Raw genomic sequence first — 9,759 nt, 5'->3', positions numbered from 1 at the left:
ATTAATATCCAGGTCCGGACCCAAAGGTCCGATTATACATGGATCCGGGTATAGTTTGTAAAATTTTATACCAGACCCAGACCTGACCTGAGTTCCAATTATGACCTGTAATTTTTCAGTGTAAAAATAATAATAAATAGTATTTTACTGGGTATGGCCCAGGTCTGGTTCATGTAATTCTTATCGGGTCTAGGTATGGTTTCTCTTATGATGGGTCCGATTAAACACAGGTCCTGACCCAATACCATACCGGAAAATCATGGCCAGGTATGGTTCCACCTGAGTCCGTACCAAACCCTTGAGGCCCCTAGATGTAGACATTACTAGACCCCACCAAATGATTCAGAGTCAGATGGAAAATGTTCATAGCTAATCTCAATCCAACTAGCTTAAATAGCTTATTGGATATGTAATTGGACTCAGATATCCATCGAATTCAGATGTAAAACTCTTTATCGAATCTGGTTGTTCTTAGGATATTGCCTACTCTAACGAATCTAACCAAATAGATTTGGATTTGGTTAGATTCGGAAAAAAATGAGTTTGTCACAAAAAATCAGAAAATTTATATATAAAATGTGTTAATAATATAAAAAGACCGCAAAAATATTTTCACATAAATAATATCAGGTAAAAAACTCGATATTCTCAAAATAAATAGTGTTTTGAAAATACTGTTTTTTCTTTGGTAAAATGTCATCTTTTGAAACTCGATCATCTCAACCAGATTTGGTTTTTTTAAAAATGCTTTTTAATATTATTAAAAGTAATCTTATTTTTTTGCTAATGTGGTATGTTCTGGTTATGGATTATTGCTTTTTATCTTTTAATTATACGAGTTAGTGTGAAATCCAATTCTATGGATTTCGAAGAATTTTAATTTATTCTTTTTATCTTTTTTATTTAATATTTCATGTGATTGATAATCTTGTTGTTCCTTTTGAATCCATGCCTTGGCTGGCTAGGGATGTCAACATGACAAATATGGTCATTATTAAATCATATATAATTTGTCTTCTAAAAACATTGGAGTTATTAAGATTCAAGCCAATGTAAAAGTTGAAGAATCAGGTAGAGGATCAGTGCAGGTCCAACTAGGATTAGATTAAAATTTTGGAAAAACCAAATCAAATGATTTTTTGCTTATTTTTAAAATTTATTAAAAAGCAAAATATGATTGAATACAATGGTTATTTACCAGAAAAAAAATTTGTTTGAAAAACAAATATAACATCCAGAAAAACATAAGCATCTTAGAGTGGCTGTTCAACTTAAAAACTGTGGTTTTTGGGCAACTTAAGAATGACAAATATGATATAAATCTGACATAAAGGGACGGACATGCATACCCTGCTCACCTCCTTTTAATAACATTTTAATATTTTTTCAATAAAAATATTTTTTGTTATTAAAATATCAAAAATAGTTTTTATTTATTAAATATTAGAATTTTCTATCCTCGTGTCCTATTTTACAAAAATTTTCAAACTTACAAGTCGAACCCATCGTGTCCTCGTATCTTTGTGACATGGCTCTCCACCCATATGCAGCTAGCAAGTTCACGGATCACCGACGAACCCTAATTAAGGATGAACATATGGGCAAGGTTTGATCTGCCACAGCAGCTCAAAGCCCAATAATTGTCGGGCATGATCCAGCCTGATCAATGTTATCAGTATCGGTGCGTATCGGCAGAAAATAGATATGCTTCACCTTGAATCTTTTATTTTTTTTTTTAAAAAAAAATTATTATAATATTATTTTAATGGTTTTAATACATGTTACGTTATGATTGACACAATATTTTTTTATTATTTTCTGAGATACAAAACGATTCACTTGAGTATCAGTATCGATACAGCTGAATTGGTGGCCCAACGATTCGGGCCAATACCGATTCTGACAACATTGGTGAGGAGCTTAGGATGAATTCTAAAAGCATGTTTAAAAGATCCAGAACTCAATTGTCTCTTTTAGGGTTTTTTGCAAATTGGGATCCGCCTTATAACCCATTTGCAAAATAGTCCCTGCCTTGTGCCATTTTATAAATCAATCCTCACCTTTTTCACCATTATTATAAATTGGTTCTTCTGTCATCAGCTGTTAGTTTGACCATGGTCAAACACTGACCGGGGTTAACTGGTCACCAAAATGCCTTTCATCAAACAGTTAGTTATTAGCCTATCAACTTTTTGCAAATTAGTCCTTACCTTATTCATATAATTTGTGTGTCCTTATAACTGTAAAGAAATCTAACAGATGTTAACTTCAAGGACTGATTTAGAAGGGTTAATGAAAAGGCAGAGAGTCATTTGCAAAAAAAAACCTATCTTTTAACTAGGCAATGTAGAATGCTTTTATTTTTTGTTTTTTAAGAGTCCAAGACAAAAAAAACTCATCACGAATGGTACATTAGATGCCCTTCGGTTGATAAAACCCTTGAGCACCCACTGCTCACGAGAGAGAGTATTGAATACATGCGAATTTTGTATATTTTAACTTTTAAATTCAAGCAAAATTTAAGTTAAATTTGAGTTAAAATAAAGTTAAATTCTAGTGAAATTCAAGATTTTTAATTGAACTAAGACTCTAGTTAGATCTGTTATGAGCTGCAGATCTTTTAGGAGATCCGATTTGAGGATTTTGGATTTGAGTTGGTTCGAAAAATGATTTTTTCAAAATAAACTGACACTTATTTTGGGTTTTCAAACTTGGATTGGATCTTAGATATTCTAATAATTGGATTCTGGATGCTCTAATATTGGATATTCTAATAAATAAACCTTAATGTGAATTTAAATTTATTTTGGATTTAAATTGGTATATTAGACCTATCGAGTGAAACACACTAAACAATGTCATTATTTTTTCGATAAAAATTTTGGCTGATTAGTAGCTCACATATTAAATCGGAATTTACCTTGATGTTCCTCATCTCGAGGGTATCAAAATTCACTATCTATACGCCTGAATTGGTATTGATTTAAGTGTTCTATAGTCAGGCAAATTTCATACTTAAATTGTAAGTCAAAAACCAATGTTTTTCAGCATTGATTAACTTTTTTGGTTGATCCATTCACATACGATTAAATCTAAAACCACCTCAATGATCTACATTTAAAAGGCTATCAAATGACTATTTTAATGTCAAATTATGTTGAGTCTTTGAGTTTGTAGGTTTCCTGAAAAATTACCCTATCACTAAAGTCCTACCTAAATAGGAACTCTCTTGATAATAGGTTATTATAAAGGAAACCTCTCTCCTCAATTTTGACCCTCTCTCTACCTTCTTCTCACTACAAGAAAAATGTTAATTAGCGACGGAAATTTGCGACGGATTTTTTTCGTCGCAAATTAGCGACGGATTAGCTAGAAAAAACTTTCTTCATGAATCCGTCGCTATGTAGCGACGGATTAGCGACGGAAAATTTCCCTCGCTAAATCCCTCGCTAATTTTCGATTTAAACCGAACGCGAAATTTTCCCTCTCTCCCCGTTCAAAATTTAAATCGATCGTGCTTGATTTAAACCGACTTCTTCGGAGGACGGCGACGTCGGAGAGCGCGTTGGAGAGTGGAGGACGGTGACGCCGGAGGACGGTCGACGATCGCTGGAGGACGTCGGCGTCGGTTCACGGAGGACGACGGCGCCGATTCACGGAGGACGGCGACGCTGGTTCACGGAGGATGACGGCGACGCCAGTTCACGAAAGATGACAGTGCCGGTTCATGGAGGACGGCGATGCCGGAGAGCACCGGTTCACGGAGGATAGTTCACGGAGGACGGCGACGCCGGAGGACGGTCGGCGATCGCTGGAGGACGTCAGCGCCGGTTCACGGAGGACAACGATGCCGGTTCACGGAGGACGTCGACGCTGCTTCACGGAAGATGACGGCGCTGGTTCATGGAGGACGGCGCCGAAGAGCATCGGTTCACAGAGGACGGCGACGCCGGTTCACGGAGGACGACGACGCCGGTGCACGGAAGACGGCGATGCCGGAGAGCACCGGTTCACGAAGGACGATACAAGTCTGGCGACGAGGCAGAGCGATCATTCTGTGCAATGCCTGTCGGGTGCGGTATAAGTCCGGCTTATTGCTGCCGGAATACCGCCCGACAGGGATCATTTTTTTTATTTTTAAATTTAGCGACGGACTTCACGACAGATAAGTTTTTTCGCTAATTAGCGAGCAAAAATTCGTGATGGTCTCTATCCATTGCTAATCTGTCGCTAAACAGCTTAGCGACGGATTAATGATGGATATAAGCCATCGCTAATCCACGATTTTCTTGTAGTGTCTTTCCTCTCATATTCACACCTTTAAGGTTGTGTTTATGTATGTGCGGATGTCATTAAAACAACATCAATGAGGTGAAGCTTTCTTCAACGTTTCATCATTTTCTTTAATGATTTAGCTTTTTCTCCAAATTGGTTTTTGAAGTAGAGTTTTATATAGCTTGTTTGTATGCATAGCCTTAAGGATGCCAAACATATGGGATGTTTCAGATATGATGATGATCTAAACATCAACCATAGAACCACCATGGACGTGTGTGATTAGTTTTTGAAAGGATTTCTATGATCTCTGATGTTTCTTAGAAAACATTAGGAAAGCCTAAAAAACTCATTATTTCTTATGTATCATTTTTTTTGTGTTTTCATCATGATTTATGATAGCTTTGCATGTTAAATTAGTATTTGATTTGAATGATATGAATCTTTAATAATTTTGTAGTATTTTGATAGATCTACATGGATTTTGAGAAAAATATTTTTGAAGAACCCTAAAAAAATATAAAATTTTGATCTAAGGGCAAAATATGATGATTTTGGTTTTGGGTTCAATTGATATGAATCAATTTGTTTATGCAAAAAACTAAAATAAAAAGGTCTATAATGATGTTTTATTAAATAAACATGCCTTGCGAAAAGTATTTTTGACGTTTAATCCTTATTTTGAGAAAAGCTTGGTATGTATTGTATAAACCATTCAAAAGTTTTATTTAAAGAACATATTAAACATGATTTATAAATTATTTATGTGCATTTAATGTGTTTATGCATGTCTAAAATATGAATATGTAAATAAGGTTGTGTAAGCTTTTCGATTAGGGTTTATGGGAGTCGTTTTCAAAAATTCTGGTTTACATGATTCTTATTTATCAATTCATTTTAAGAATAGAGATGATCCACTTATGTGGGTTTGATGCATCCTTCATCATTATGTTTAGTATTCGTGTACATGTTTTTCTTGAATTTTCATGAAGCCAAATTCGTTTAGATGACTTTATTGATTTGGTTCTTAATTTCAAGAAACCTTAACTTTTATTTCTATCTTATTTGAGATCCGACCATGCTCAATGTTAAATCTGTCGCTCACAAATCAAAAACTCAAAATTTGCCAAAATTTATTTTAGACAAATTTTTGAAGATCAAAAAAGAAAAATCGGGCCAAAGTGACTTGTGGTTTGGGAGATATGATCTCTGCAATATCAGCCTCTTTTTCTGCCCTGACAAAAACGAAAAATGACCTATCAAACTTTGTTGGAATTGTTTCTCTTAATCTGTGTATGATCCATGATCTAGATTTTTATAACTGTTAGTATTATTATACATGAGAACATACAAAAAATCTTGTGCACTTATTCAATATGGATTAAAAATAAAAAATACAAGAAGTCAGCTCCAGAATCAAGTACTTTTTGTAACTGTTATACAGATTTGTAAAAATAGCTGATTGAAATATATTTTTAAAATTCTGCGAGAATCCATTTTGGACTAGGTTTTTTGTAAAGTTGAAAACCTAATCACTATAAAAATAATAGAATTTGCTTGTGTTAGATTAATTCCTGAGTGATTAATTATTGAGGAACCTGTTATGGACAAGTCTATTTTTGTAAAAGAAAATTGACCTAAGTGTAAAATTTTTAATTTCCTTATTCAAAGTCCAAATAAGGCAAGGTTTCTTTCTGTATTTTTATAATGTCTTCACGAATCTTCAGCAAACTTTTGATGATTTGATCTGTTTTATAAAATTCATGGGTAATTTTACATTGACTTATTAATTTTTGCAGTTATAGTTTTTATGCTTAAAACTGTTCGAGTGATATGCTTGAGATATGATGAAGTTTAATTTATGTATACTTCGATATTGTGGTGTTCAGTATGTATGTATGAATGTTATAATACATATGTCCATGATGATTATAATGATGTGAATGGTATGTATAATGTGATATTGTATACAATGCTCGGACACATGACATTTTACTTGTGATGCATATGGGGTTGTAAGTGCATGCATTTGTTAATTGTAACATGCATTGGGTTATGTTCTTTTGAATGTAAATTGCTTCACCAACCTATGACCTTAAAAAAAGGATAACCCCATAATTATTTTTAGATATGCCTTAATGTAAAAAAGGTGTACTAAAAATCTTGGATCCTGGTACCCCCATGAAAAAAAGGATATGTAGTTTGATGTAAAAAGGATACAATTTCAATCAACCCAAGCTACCTGTAGAGGGTAGAGGTACTACTTCCTTTACTAGTACTTTTTTAGGATGCAGCGTCTCACTGGTTTTCACAGTCTTAGAGTCAGGCAACCTAGACTATCAATGTGGTTTGTTCTCAAATCGATCTCCAATTGTCACTACTTGTGAAATCTCTCTCAATTGTAGACTGCCATAGTGAAAACATTTTTCAGAGGCCACTCGATTAAAATTGAGAATTTTGGCATAATAAACGTCACAGTTCGGTCGGACTGAAAAGGTAGATTATCTCTCACGTACCCGGGAGGTATTAATCTTATATGAAATAATTGGTTACCTGAGTTAGAACATAGCCTCTGATATCACAAGTGTACTTGTGCAATGATATTTGTGTTTGTAAACTTGTTATGATTATCATTGTGATCATGTTATTCTAAATTGAACTGTTATAATTATTTAGATGTAAGAATGTTGTTGTGAACCTGTATAATTATTTGATACATGTGTGTATTTTTTATGTTGTGTATATACTCACTTTCATTGTGTTATCCTACTGGGACTAGTGTAATCTAATGGGATTTTTCTCAATAACCTACAGGTGATCAGGAATAAGCATAGGAGCGGTTGTGAAAATGATGCGAAAGAGTGCCATGTGATCTATTTGATTAAGCTTAGTTTTATATTTGTTTTTTACTGTAATAAACTATGATATTTGCATAATCTATTTTGTTATAGAATTTATATTGTGCTATGGTTTGATAATATTGGTTTTTAGTTCTCTGTAACACGCCCAAGGTGTACAATGCAAACAATGGTTGTATTCCACTGTTTAAAAAAAAAAAGAAACTTTTACATATTTTTTTTAATTATAACATTGGGGCGTTACAAGTACACTCAGCTTGGACCTTAGGGCAAAGAACGTTTGCCTGTGGGTTTCGAACTTGTAACATCCTTTCAACTTGATGACATTGACAAGTCACCCTTACCAAATAAGCAGAGCCCTTGTGAGCTGTGGAGTTCAAGAGAATGATGTCTTGTCATATTCGTAGGCAGTCCCTCTCACCCACAAAAAAACTGACTGCTTTGACCTTGTACCAAAGGATGTGCACCAAAATATTGAACTCTTGTGTGCCTTAAACCAACCGACCTAGTCAGGACCTTTCTTATTGAGGTTGGCAGGACCCTTGTGGGCATTTTGGTTCCATAGTGGTTTCCCAAATTCATATTCACAATGGTACGGCCCATCACTAATGTACAATGATTCGAGCCCAAAGCCAGCTTTGGATAATGGTCGGTTGAAATCAGGTGATATTGAAAATCACCACCAATGGTGATGGGAAAAGGCACCTTCTGTTGGTCTTTAATTTTCTTTAGTTATTAATCTAGCTTTATATTTGTCCAATTATTCAAAATAAAATTTTATCAAAATGTGTCACCTGCAACAAAAAGGTTGCGACCGCCAAGCGAGGCGTTGAGCCTGCGCTTCGCCTCTGCGTATGCCTCAGTACCTGAGGCGTACGCCTCTCACAACATGAGTATCCGTGGTACTAAAATATCGTATCGTAAAAATATGTGGCATCACACTCAACACTTCGCACTAGTGATCTTATTTCTCTTGGAGGGCTTCCTATCACACTCTCAAGTGATCTTACTTCTCAAGTATCCGTGGTACTTTTTTTATATTTACTTTAAGCGCATCACAACAATGCTTCAGTACCTTGAGCGTGTGCCTTGCCTCTGAGGTGTACGCTTCAAGTACTGAGACGTACGCCTTTCACAACACTGTTTTTCATGTTGGGACATTCCCTCCGTACAGGACACGTGGAGGATATTTCAATATCACCTGATCCTAACCCAATACTACTAGCTGTCAAAATAAGGTTCAAACTCACTAGGAGCGTCCAATAACCATCCTCTTTTTTAACGGCAATCCATATAAATAGACCAGGTCCCTACTTTTTGGACCTGATCTGATCCAACATAGGAACATGGCGGTATGTGCACCACCTGCCAACCTCATGTTGTTAGGCAGAACAACACCCAATGCTGCCTTTTATCCGGTTGATAAATTGAAGGACAGGTCAGGAATTGGACCCACCTCGCAAGGGACCAAAATATTCGGATTGAATTTGTCTAGAGCTGCCCATAGTTGACCCAGTTGGAGCTCATGTGGACCCAATTTGAGCTGGCTGAGCCAGCCTTGAACACTTCGCCCACCAAACCCACACTTGGTCAGACCCACAAAGATCCGTACCCACCTAACACGTGCACATGTTGACATGGAACACTATCCTCTTACCTCCCAAACCCCAACTTTGAACATGCATGTAATGCTCATACAGGTGGGTCCCACATGAATGGTAGCTCTGCAAAGTATAGACTTTGTGTCATATTTCTAGCTTCTAAACTTTGAAAAGAATCTCCAATGTAAACAAAAAATACAAAAGAAGAATGATGGATCCAATGAAAATTATGATTATATTTCTTTTCATATCTCAAAAGATTATATTAATTATGCATACCAAATTTCCCTCGACCCTTATCTTTTCTTTTTTTTCAGTCTCAAATGAAACAACTAATTCAGCATAGGAGTACCACTCTGGATCTGAGTCCTGACATGAGAAGTTGGGACCCGTACTGAGATCCAAGAAGTAAACATGTCAGATGTACAGGCGGTGAATATGGTCAAACTTTGATGCAGATCCACACCACGAGAATCTGATTTTAGTGTAGAAGGTAACCCTACGATGAAGCCATCTGACTCATGTTTATCGAGTAGAATTTGGTATAACGGGTTGGACCCATCTCTGGATCCAAGTACTTAGGATCCTGTGGAGCATCAGATAAGCTGGGCAAAGATTTTGACTTTGGTGCCGTTACACCTGAACCATAACTAATTTGCAGGAATCACTAGTTGCTCACCTGCTCTTCCTGGACCAAGCACCAGAGTTGCCATGAATAAGGTCCACTAACTTGATTTTTGGAACCGAGAAGGGGAAGAAAGAAGAAAAGGGGAGAGAACTGTGGCAGGTCGTTGTGGGCCCAGTTGATTTCACTTGGGCTGCACAGGAGAGAGAGAGAGACCCCTTCCCCCGACTTTTTTTTTCATAACACCCCCTATTTCTAGGGATGGCAGTGGGGCGGGGCAGGGCAGGGCAGGGGACAAGGTCTCCACCCCCGTCCCGCCTCAAGATTAGAACCTCCATCTCCGCCTCCATCCCCAGCCGGGATGGATTTGAACCTTCACCCCGCCTTCATCCCTGTTTCA

Source organism: Nuphar pumila, chromosome 6, assembly GCF_984573655.1.
Source record: "Nuphar pumila chromosome 6, dmNupPumi1.hap1.1, whole genome shotgun sequence".
Taxonomy (NCBI): domain Eukaryota; kingdom Viridiplantae; phylum Streptophyta; class Magnoliopsida; order Nymphaeales; family Nymphaeaceae; genus Nuphar; species Nuphar pumila.
The sequence above is the reverse complement of the archived record's forward strand: the minus strand, read 5'-3'. Positions refer to the sequence as shown.